A 12,522-nucleotide genomic window follows, 5' to 3' on the forward strand; every position below is an offset into this window, starting at 1 on the left:
AACAACAAAAAAAAAAAAGCCACTAGTAGGTGTAGCCACAAAATAATTGTATATCATCCACATACAACCTACACTTGCTTAACTTTCCTGTGCTTGTACACAAGCATACTTACAGCAACTTGGGATTCCACCACATGATCCCCCGATGACACTTGCCCAGACACCCGATCATGCTGGGGTGGCACACCTCCGACATCATCAATAATAGGCCCAACCTACTCATCAACAACATATGGCCCCATATGTGGAACTGCTAGGCGATGGTTATCATCTTGCACCGCCCTAACCGCTTCATCCACAACCTGAAAGCTCTCTGGGTTACTCCAAATCTCATCTCCACTATTGGGCGTGGCACCGCCCGTATTTGTAACGCCAACTAGCTCTGTAGATGCATGGGTCTCAAACAAAGAAATAATCTTCCGTGCACGGGATAATACACGCAAAACGCTATCTGTGCGGGACGAGCATTGAGGGTGAATCCCAATGAATTACACAACATCATCCAACGCAGCGTCTAATGCGCCCATCTTCACAACAAACAATTCCCCAGGCGCCTGCACCATTTCAACGGATTCAAGTATTATAAAATGGCCATAAAAATAAAAAAAAAAACAAAGATAATACAAGCGCATTTGAAACGCAATAGCATGTTAAACACAACGACCTTTAATACAATTTTTTTTAAAAAAAAAAAAGAAAAAGTAAACGGACTAGTAAACCCGAGCACAGACTGCATTAAAAAATAAAAAAGCATAACATGTACTACCAAAAATCAGCATGAACCAACGTATAGAAATGCACACAATAATAATCGTGTAACCGTGAATCATATAAAACAAGGGGAGAAAATAATACACGACCACCGAAATACCACAAGATAGTTGATTCACTAGTTCGCACACACCTAGGATCGTACCGCACCCACTTGCTCCTGCCCCATTCCAACTGAGACAGATATTATAAAGTGGGGGAAAAAAATAACGGGAACAAAACAATAAATAAACACCAAAGTTAAAACGCATCCGCCATTTGGAATAGAATGACCTTTATTCCAAAAAATAGAAAAGGAAAAAGGATTCGAATAAAAACTCAATATGAAACACATCTGGATTTTTATAAACAATCGCATTTATACCAAAAATTATAAAAAACAAAAAGTACACGTATAATCAGAGCACAGAGTTCAGTTAAAAGGGAAAGGCATAACATGAGCTATATGAAACCGCACGCACCGGTGGTCAAACACGCACACAGTTGGCAGAATTTACCCGAGCAACATATGTACAAAAATGGGAAAAATCACAAACACAGTAAGACCACAATATACTTGATTCCTTAGGTCGCACACACTTAGTGATATAATGCATACACCTATTGGGAAACATCAAGCAAGGGAAGTGGGGGAAAAAAGGAGGGAATACCTTAACAACACCAAACTCCCCAGCCGATACAGAATCACGAACAACGCCATCATGCTGGGAAATAAAACGAGAACAGGCTTTAACAACAATAAAAATAGGCATAAAAAAACATTTAGCTACCAAACACAAGCAACGACTACTCAAAACGCAGAGGGACACAACCCCAATAACTGGAGGGCGGCACGAGCAGAAACACGTGGAGCACTACGGACAACCGGAGGAACAAAAGGCCCAACTATACTCCCAACACCAAACCTCCCAATCTCCACCGCAGCTAGCTCACGAGCCTTGAGAAGACCCGTAGTCCACCCTCTGAACGAAGGGAACGCCCGAGGAACGCCCGAGGAACGACCCTGTCCGACTGCACAACCTTGTCAACATAAAGGAGCTAAACCCGGAAACGAATTAGTAACTTGCACATAATACACAAATGCACGCACACGACTAACACAAAAATCAAGTACTGTATTGAATATCATACCAACAACATAAGAGCAGGCCCCGCGAATGGCTTAGACCGGTCAACAAACCACTTAGCGTGCTCTTCCACCAAACAGTCCAACACAAACTTGCACCAGTTTAGATTTTTTTATCTCATCCACATCTTCAAAATGGTGGAAAACAAGCTGATTGGCATACCCATTCTTCATCGGGGACCCAAAAATACTAGCGGCCAACACAGCGAAGTGACGTTTAAACCAAACATCTCCCTCCAAACAAGCCGGGGTCCGCAACATGTCCCCTATCTTAACCAACGTCACAGAATGCTTCGAAACCTCGAATTTGGAACACCACTCTTTGAGACTGTCGCTAACATCGTCTTTAGGCCTTTTGGTAATAGCAACACCTCCACATGGCAACCCCAAAGTGGCATGGACATCATTCTCTGTGACAGTTAGTAGTGCACTATTCGCAAAACGCACAGATATGTTGGAAGAATCAAACTGATCTAACAGCCACCGACTCAACCGCTTGGGGAAATCTTCCACCTCAAAGTTCAACAATTCACCCAAGCCAATTTGCTTCACTGCTTTACGATGGCAAGCACTGAAGTGTTTAAACTGAGACACCAAATGCCTAGGCGATGCGGGAATATTAAGAGACGGAATAACCACCTCTGCGACCGGGGGAATTGGGGGAGACCCACTTTGCACCTCGGCAGAGGGTGGCTGAACTTGAACAGTGGGCGAAACCACAACGGGGTTGTAACACCTCGTGTTACGGCCTTCAATCCTGGATTAATTATTTAATTAATCCCGTTAATAATAATTAAATATGATTTAATTCGGTTAGATTTTCCTTTAATTAATTAATGAGGTCCACCATGAACCGTGGACCCTTGCCTAAATGAGAGTCTTAGGCCTATTAGGAATAAAGGAAGTAGGCCTTTTACTATTCAGATTATGATTAGGATTCTCTTTAATTAATTAATATGGTCCACTATGGACCATGAACCCTTATCCCTAAAACAAGTCCTTAGTCCTATAAGGAATAGAATTAGTAAACCCATACCATTCTGGCCCTAATTAGGAGTCTTAAATATATAAATAGGGATATAGAAGACACCTAGATCTTTCACCACAATAATCTCTCACCACACAAGAAGTTCCAAGAATCCCCTTAGGAGAAATTAAGAAAGAAGAAAGCTTAAAGAAAGACCCTTCATAGCCAAGGAATTAATTAAGGCTAAGAGGTAACCCATGTCTCAACAAAATCTATTTTCATAGCTATGATTCCCCTCGTAGGATTTCCCCATAATATTGTGTATTGTTTATTTGTGATAATATTATTGATGATTGATGGGATGATTCCATGGGTGATCTTGATGAGGAGAGGTTCTTGATAATTATGGTGTTCTTGATGATTATATGACGTTCTTGGTGATCATATGGTGTTCTTGATGTTCTTAATGATTATATGATGTTCTTGGTATTTATATGATATTCCTACCGAATCTTGATGAATTGTGTTCTTGTTGATTTAAAATTAATTAGAACCCTAGGTTATATCGTGGAATTCGTATGGTATTATCCTTGGTATATTGGGTGGGAATTTGCATGATTGGGTGTTGATTATGTTTAGAAAAGCATGATAGGTTATGTGCCGTATGTTTCTTGATTTTGATCCATTAATTGTCTACGCGTGCTATCAATTGCGTTTGAAAGAGTCTAAGCATGGTTTTGGGTTCCACAAAGGTTCCCGGGGTGTTTTTGGTTAAAAAGAGTCAGTGAGGGGTAGGTGGGGGTAAGGGACCCGCCACCTACCCGCGGCCAAAAAGGGGAGCTCCGGCAGCGGGCAGCCGGCGGGCGGGCAGCTGCCCGCCGGGCACCCGCTGCCCGGAACAGTAACACCGGCGGGCAGCCGGCGGGTGAACCCCCACCCACCGGCTACCCGCTGGAAATTCCCCCACTTCGGGATCCCGGCTTCCCCGTTTGATGTTCCCCCGACCCCCGTGGTGTCCCAACGGACTCCGTCTATCGTGCCTATGTCTAGTTTGATTTTCGGGTACCGTTCGTAGGTCGTATGAGTCTTATATATTGCATGCTAGTTGAATTGGTATCCCGTTGACCTAGGTAAAAGAAATATGAACCCCTTAGGAATATTCTTAGTATGTGAAGGATCACGCATAGGTTTTGTTATACGCTTTCTCCCCCTTCCCAATGTGTTAATGTGGGTTGCATGTGCTTGCTATGTGTTATGTGTGCATCTTACCCCGATTTGGTTGAGATCAATCGGGCTATACGGGCAGTCGGATGGGCTGAGAACCATACCGGCTGTTAACCAGGCTGGTAGAGACCGGTCAGGTATATAAATATTATATAGGACTAAGGTCCACTATACGGGCAGTTGAATGGGTTGAGAACCATCCCAACTGTTAACCAGGCTGGTAGAGACCGGTCAGGTATATAAATATTATATAGGACAAAGGTCCACTATACGGGCAGTTGAATGGGTTGAGAACCATCCCAACTGTTAACCAAGCTGGTAAAGACCGGCCAGGTATATAAATATTATATAGAGCTAAGGCTCATCGGTCGGTTGCGATCGACCCCTCCGTATTGTGAGACGGGGCAGGGTGCTGCGGGGCCGTGCCAGAGCTATATGCGCTGACCCTCATGTATGGGCATGCGATTGGTCCTGTGGCGCCAACAATGTGTGCTATATGATGAGATAAGAAGGATTGATGTTGTGACTGTTATAGGGCTCTTGCTAGAAATGCTTAATTGTGATTGTTGGTTGTGCTTATCTATGACTGTTTCCTATGTGAGAATTGTATATGCTGGTTATGAATGTAGATTGTGTGTACCCCTATTTGTCGAGTCGGTTCCCTGATTTGAAAGCTAGAGTCTCTTAGGATATATTTTCATGCTTCGAAATGACTTTTCGTATATATATATATATATATATATATATATATATACACTAGTATAGTCCCCGTGCGATGCACGGGATGGATATTGTTCAAGATAGTTTACAATTATGTGAATAATTGGTTACGTTATTGTGAAAAGTTTGCAATATTAATAAATAGTAAAAATTATTACAACATGTTTAAACAGAATATCCAAAAATACCGTTTAGTAAACAATTACAAATTATTGAAGATTTCATGGTACACTACGTTGGTTGTTGATGTAGCAGTTGTCCTTGAGTCGCTGACAATTAATTAGGGTACGTTATACTAATGTTATAAACATAATGTAATGATTTAGATTTTTAGTTGACGATTTGTTTACCAATTGCGTCATCGCTTTTACTTGGCGACAAATTCAGGTCAAATGTATGAATAAGGCGCTTCTTCGACGGTGAATTATCCATTAAATCAATAACTTCTTCGCAATAAGCTATAATAGTTGTCATCAATTAAGTATTGTTATTATAGTATAAATAATGCATAATTGCGGATTAAGTGTTAGGAAAATTGTTTATATTAATATAACAATACTAACAATTTGTAATATTGCTTAAAGGTTGTCTGTAATTGCTTGTTTGACCCAAGGTGTTAGAGATTAAAGCGGTCATTAAGAGATTATATATTAGTGTCATAAAATATTCAACTTTAATTAAATAATAACCACTGCTAAACATGTGAAATAATGATAAAACTTCAAATTCCAAACATATAATAAATCTCTATCTCTATAATTACATGCACTACCAAAAGTAAATGCTTAATGTAAAGTGAAATAGTCCAGTTTATATATTTTATATATAATGTATATAATCCTCAAACTAAATTTTTTAATCAATTTTATAATATATATATAGAGAGATTATAAATATTACTCCATTAAGTAACCATAGTGTTAGTTTTCTCACCAGAAGCAGTAATGGGTCTTTGTTGACCTTATCTGCTACAATCAGATCTGGGTTATATTTTGAAATGAGAATGATGCTCTCATTTCATACCCAGCGTTCACAGTTATCGCTTTGCACCCTTTTCTCTCAATTTTGTCCTATTTCTCTACATTATTTTCCAGATCATGCGCTCTCTGTTCGTAATCAGGTGTCGTTCGTATGTAATCTACAAACATCATCTCTCGATTTCATCCTATTTCTCTACCGATTTGGAAACCCTACTCTGAGTTCGAGTTTGCTCGTAGATTCAGCAGTCGCGAAAATGGAAATGAAGTCTCACACCTATATTTGTAAGTTTTTAATCCTGGTTCTTCTTTTCTCCGATTTACTACTTTAAAATTCAATTATAAGCTTTAATATAGGATTTATGCTTCATTTTGATTTTTTCTGTGAACTAATGTTACTTAATCGACAATCTAGAATCCAGAAATTTGAGTTTCAGAATCATGCATCTAAACCCTAAAATTTTGTTTATTTGATTTTTTAACTTTCGATAATTTCTAATTTGATAACTTTAGATTTTTTTGCAGTTTCCTATAAATCGAACATATTCATTTGTCTACAACCAAGGTTTTCTAATTTGAACAGAGAGCTTTGAAAAGAGATAAGTTTTTCTAATATATGCCCTTTTTAATATGCCATTTGATAGTGTATGTAATGCATTTGATAAGTTTTCCTATATGATTGATTACATGCTTTTACTACCTATTTGATAGTGTATGTAATGCATTTGAAGGAGACACACCTTTTGTTTGACGACACTGTTTCCTCTTGGATCCAATCATGCATGATGATGTAATCTTCCTCATGTTCTGCAATAGGAATGCTTTAGCTACTGTGCTTTTGATGGGAATGGTTTACCTACTGTGTTTTTTATGGGATGAGAGTATTGTGTTCAGATCAGTGTTGTAAATCCAATATTGTTTTTATTGGTTGTGTATTTATATAGAAGGTAAACTGCTTTCTCTTGAAAACCAAAATTGTAGGACTTAATTATTCATGTTATCAAGTACATAGGGAACCTAAAAGATTTTTTAAAGTTTTGTGAATTAATCCCTCACTGTAATATTTTTTTTATTGTTGTTATATTAATGAAGCTGAAAGGTTAATGTTTTTAATTATAGTTTTATATATTTAGGTGGTGTGCCAGTTAACATATAAAGGACCTGTATATTTTTGTGGTCATGTTATACTGTAAATGAAAGAGACACTTACCATTTGAACACTTCATTATGAACCAATGTGAATAAGTATATATATGTTTGACTTCATTAACACTTATTAGAATTGATTTTTTTCAGGGGATCTTGAATTTGGTTTTTGAGCAGGTGATGTTACTTTACTAATTTTAAAGACACATTTACTAATTGAAGTATCTTATGTCAATTCCTCTAAGGTGACTTTGATTTTGCAGTTAAGGTGTTGGGGTCACAGATTTGAGATCTTAGATAACCCAAACATAAACTTAGTAACCAAATAGATTATGCAGAACAGATCTCTTACACGGTTTAAATGTAAGTTTAAAACTTTTATTTTAATTGTGAGTTTAGACGTGTTTTCCAGTAAAGTTACTTTACGAATTTCCAAGAGACAATTAGTAATTGAAGTATTTTCTTAAAAATTTGCTAAAATGACCTTTCATTTTGCGTGAAGGTGTATTGGTCACAGGTGTGATATCTTAACTCATCCAATTTTAAAGTTGGGAACCAAACCGAGTCTACAATTAGTTAACAGGTAATGTTAGAGTTTAAAATGAAAAAGTGGACCATTAATGTTAGAGTATAAGTTTGACTTCAGTTATACTTATTAAAATCGGTTTTTGCAGGGCTTTTTACCATTCCATTTTTGAGCAGGTCATGTTACTTTACTAATTTGCAAACTACATTTACACATTGAAGTATTTTATGTCAATTGTTCTAAAACCTCCTTTGATTTTGCAGTGAAGGTGTTGGGGTCACAGATCTGAGATCTTAGATGACCCAAACGTAAACTTGGGAACCAAAGAGAGTATGCAGTACATCTCCTTTACACTGCTTAGAGGATTAAGTTTAAAATTTTTCTCAAAATTGTGAGTTTAGAAGTGTTTTCCAGTAATGTTAGTTTACTAATTTTCAAGACAAAAGCATGCTAATTGAAGTATTTGATGTCAAATTTTCTAACTTGAGCTTTGATTTTGCAGTGAAGTTGTTGGTTTCTACAATCTGAGATCTTACCTGACCCTAAAGTAAACTTGGTTGCCTGCTGTGAATATGAACAGCAGATGTAACTGTTTAAATGTAAGTTTGAACCATAAGTTTGAACCATGTTATTTTAATTGTGAGCCTAGAATCTTTGTGCAGTTCTCACTGTTTTAGTTAGGATATTTAAATTTAATTTTTCTCATTGACTAACCACAGTTGTGGCAATTTACTTGGCAGGATGGGTCAAAGTTGTGAGGGCGAAACGGATACAAATTGTAATATTTTTTTTAAAGGCAAATCAGGTAACATTTCGGAATCTAAATTTGTCTATATACTTTACTGTGCCTGTATGTATTTTTGATTTTTTTGGAATCGAAACATATGTTATATGTGTTTTGCTGTTATTATGAGTGTATTTGATTGCATTTGTTCTGAATGCCTGTTTCCAATTAATAAGCATGTTGCAAAAAAAATTCTTTTATAGGATATCACTTCATACATTACTTGTGATTACAATACAATTCCTATAGTATTCTATATCTAAATAGAACTTACAATTTTTGTAGACTCTTGCTTCAAATTGATTCATCCAAAAATTTGCAATGCTTCTATCATTTCTGCTGTGTGATTACTCATTATATTTGTAGGCCAAATACCTGCAGAATAAAAAAAAAAAAAACAAAAAAGACAAAGGGACTAATATTTCGAAATAGGAAATTAGGATTAGCAATGCTATCATCAGTAGGACACTAAAGTATAAGACTCTATGTACATGATTTGTATTTTTTATACTACTCTCTGAATTCAAGAATTCTGGAAAATCTTGATTGATATGGATTTGTGTCACATTGTAGCTGCTGAACAACTTAATATCACCAGTGGATAGGCAAACTATCTAATTTTCAACACCATGATGGAATTCAAATGAGAAGATTCAAATGAACTAAAGGTACTTCATTTAATATTTTTCACCACTATATTTACTTCAACTGAAAACGATGGTATTAGCTGTGATATTTGAGCTATTTGACTATTCAAATTTTTATTGAGCCTATGAACAAAAGTAAAAACTGTGATATTTGAGCTATTCCTACTTTTGTCTGTGTATGTTGTTTATCAAAAAAAATGGAAGATAATGACATTTCCTTCAAAATATAATGATATGTTTGCAAGAAAAAAATAATGTACCTCATGTGGTTAGAATGTGTTGACCTGTTTATTCTTTTTGTTGGGCTAAAAATTAAATTACTTCAATCTGCTTCTTTTATATCTACCTGCAAAACACTTAAAAAGCAATAAAATGCACCAAAACAATATTCCTGCAATCACATACTTTTGCAGTGTAGATAATTGAAAATCATCATTTTAAAAAATATATTTTCAGAATCAATATGACCTGCAAAAACACTTAAAAATGCAGAATATTACTTATAAAGCAGCCTTTCATATAGGAGCAAATAATTAGCTGCTTTATAACTCCGAATAGATAATAAGTCATATAAGCTTTAAATGAAAGGTTAATAGTATTACCATAGGAGATAATATTACCTAAGAAGGGAAAAAAAGAAAGCTTTACTCTACAATCTGATGCTCTAACCTGTAATTTGTATTATATGTGTACATGCAATTGTATTTAAAGCATTTGCATGATCTTGATTCTTCAATGTGGAATGTGTCATCAGATTATAAAACAGTTAGTGGATAGAAAAAAAAAATAAAGGTTGAATTTACCTCCTCATTATGCAATAAGCATTCTTTACTACTCAACCTTCGCATCTTCTTTTGGTGTGCAGTGGACTGATTTGCTTCACAGAAACATATTGAAACGGCAAATTTCTTTCTACAGAATTTTACTTCTTCGCAGAATGAAGTGATTGATGTTTACCTGATTCGACCTCTTTATATAGAGGTTAAATTTATTCAGGATTTTTATAGAACAATGAAGAGGCAAGCTTTGGAACAATCACTTTTTGAAACAATAAGACCTTTCATAAATGATGTCTTCTATTAGGTTTCAATCACTTCAAATTTGTAATTAAGTATGCAACGCTTCAATTTCCCAAATTTATTTCTATATATTTTTTTTGAAATTCCTTGGTAACCGATTAATTTTACACGGTCTTTTACGCAAAAACATTAAATATTTAGCTTTGCTCTAAATGACACCGTTCGGTTTGGGCGAGAACTTTTTGTTCTATGTTATTTTGCTTTAATATATATATATATATATATATATATATATATATATATATATATATATATATATATATATATATATATATATATATATATATATATATATATATATATATATATATATATATATATATATATTGTATTTCAACGCATTGGAGTGGGTTACCAGCATCTCTCGCTGAACAGATATATTTGGCTTTCAGGCACAGAAGAATAAGTCACTGGAGCGCGCTAGAACTTGGAGCGTAGAAGTAGATAGTTTCCCTTTCGGCCTGCGTGCCATGCTTATGCATTTACATTATTGAGGATATTAGTTAGTTAGCCTGTGCACCTGAGTTCTCTAGCTCAGGTGTGGCATAGCACCCCGTACTCTTGTATTATGTTTTGGGATTTAATGAGATTTCACCTTTATTTTATAAGTTTTAAATGTCTTGAAAATCTGGGGTGTTACAGGGGTGGACTTGTTGACCTCGATGCACAACAGACGAACCCACAGTAGGCGGGGATTCAAACGCCTTCGCATCGTTCGCTACAATGAAAACAACGAGATAAAGGTAACGCAACAGACATAAATTATGAAAGAGTATCCAAACACGCCAACAATACCACAAGGCAATTTAAAAAAAAAAAACAAAAAAAAAAAAAAAAAAAAAAAAAAAAAAAAAAAAAAAAACAAACAAACAAACAAACAAACACACGGGCGTTTTTTTTTTTTTTTTTTTAAAAGGTAACTTCATAACAAAAATAAGAAAAACACCGTGTAACAAAAATACTGAATTAATGTTATGTGCACAGACCTAAACACCGTACTGCATAGACTGGAAATGTTAGTCGTATGTTCCTACCGCACACACCATTTTTGCAAAATGCACACACAGTAAGAATAATATAATAAATGTAATAATAGTAATAACTGTAATTTTTAAGAGATTTGTTGGTCGAATCATTTAAACATATACGGTTACTGTTTTATAACCAACACATTTAAACCCTAAAAATTTTAATAACGGAAAAAAAAAAAGTGCGTTGATACGTAAACTATAACCAACATTATATAACAATACTATTAAAACTCTTAAAATTTGTCAAATTAATAAAAAAAACACATTCAAAAAACACAATGTCAAACGCACACACCATGCAATCAACCAGCACACACAGTAAAAATAATAAAATAAAAGTAATAATAGTAATAACTGAAATTCTAACAAGAAATGTTGGTCGACACATTCACACGCATATGCTTACTGGTTTATACCCAACATAGTTAACCCTAACAATGAAATTAAAAGGAAAAAAAAAAATGTACGGTGACAAAAATTACAATCAACATTATATAACAACAATGTTAAAACTCTTAAAATTTGACAAATTTATGAAAAACTTTTTTTTGGTTTGGGAATATTATAATTAGAATTTAAATAGGAAACTAAATTTGATGAGACCTCCCGATGCGGCACTGCATAATTGATTTTAAAACATCACAGCATATCATCCTTTTTAATATAACAAAAAAACAAAAACATATCTACCTGGCTAATAAACACTCCCAAAGTTCAAAAATTAAAAAACAACGAGCAAAAATAATAGCACTTAGAACGTACTGCACATGCCACAAAATCGTACAACGCATACACACACACCCCCGAGAAGCGTATAAATAACCAAAATAGCTAAACGCACAGACTATACACACGCATACACACACACCCCGCCTCACGGCAAGCCCACAACCCCCCCACCACCTACCATATGCTCCAAAGAAAACAACATGAATCCAAAAAAAAAAAAAAAAAAAAAAAAACAAATGTACATACTACACCCCAAAAATGCTAACAATATGAAACCAAACAAAAATAACTTTCTACACAACCCATACTTGAAACCAACCAGTGGATTGCTAACAAGATGGTTAATGCACACGCCGACATGATATAACACACATACCGACTGCTAACCGGAACTTATAAAAAAAAAAAAAAAAAAAAAAAAAAAAACATTACTGAACCATCCCCACCGAAAACCCTAGAAACACAACCCCCATAGACCACAATGGCGACGCACCACACCCAACTACAGACCACCGACCCAGACAGTACCATGCAAAACAAAACAAGCCCCCCGAATCACATACCTGGCCAGAAAAAAAAAACGACCTGTAACAGTCGAAGAAAAACAATCCACCCACACCCACCGGACTTATCTACACAGCAACCACCAGCCACGGCTAAAATAGCCATCCAGAACGACATGCACCACAAAACACACCCCAAATACGCGACACCACAACACATGAACAATACCTGGAACGCCTCCGGAAGACGCCGCCCTCAGCCTATTCCTTTGTGCAAGAACGGACCGCTGTG

At 35.8% G+C, this 12,522-nt stretch overlaps 1 long non-coding RNA gene across 1 annotated transcript; it reads left to right on the forward strand.

Annotated features, from left to right (window-relative positions):
* Nucleotides 1-7,441: 7,441 nt before the first annotated feature.
* Nucleotides 7,442-8,007, forward strand: LOC109163982. The gene is made up of 4 exons (XR_002051369.1): nt 7,442-7,514; nt 7,606-7,633; nt 7,721-7,848; nt 7,960-8,007. It is a non-coding gene; the product is annotated as an uncharacterized LOC109163982 (long non-coding RNA).
* Nucleotides 8,008-12,522: the final 4,515 nt, after the last annotated feature.

Source organism: Ipomoea nil, unplaced genomic scaffold (assembly GCF_001879475.1).
Source record: "Ipomoea nil cultivar Tokyo-kokei standard unplaced genomic scaffold, Asagao_1.1 scaffold3054, whole genome shotgun sequence".
Lineage (NCBI taxonomy): Eukaryota > Viridiplantae > Streptophyta > Magnoliopsida > Solanales > Convolvulaceae > Ipomoea > Ipomoea nil.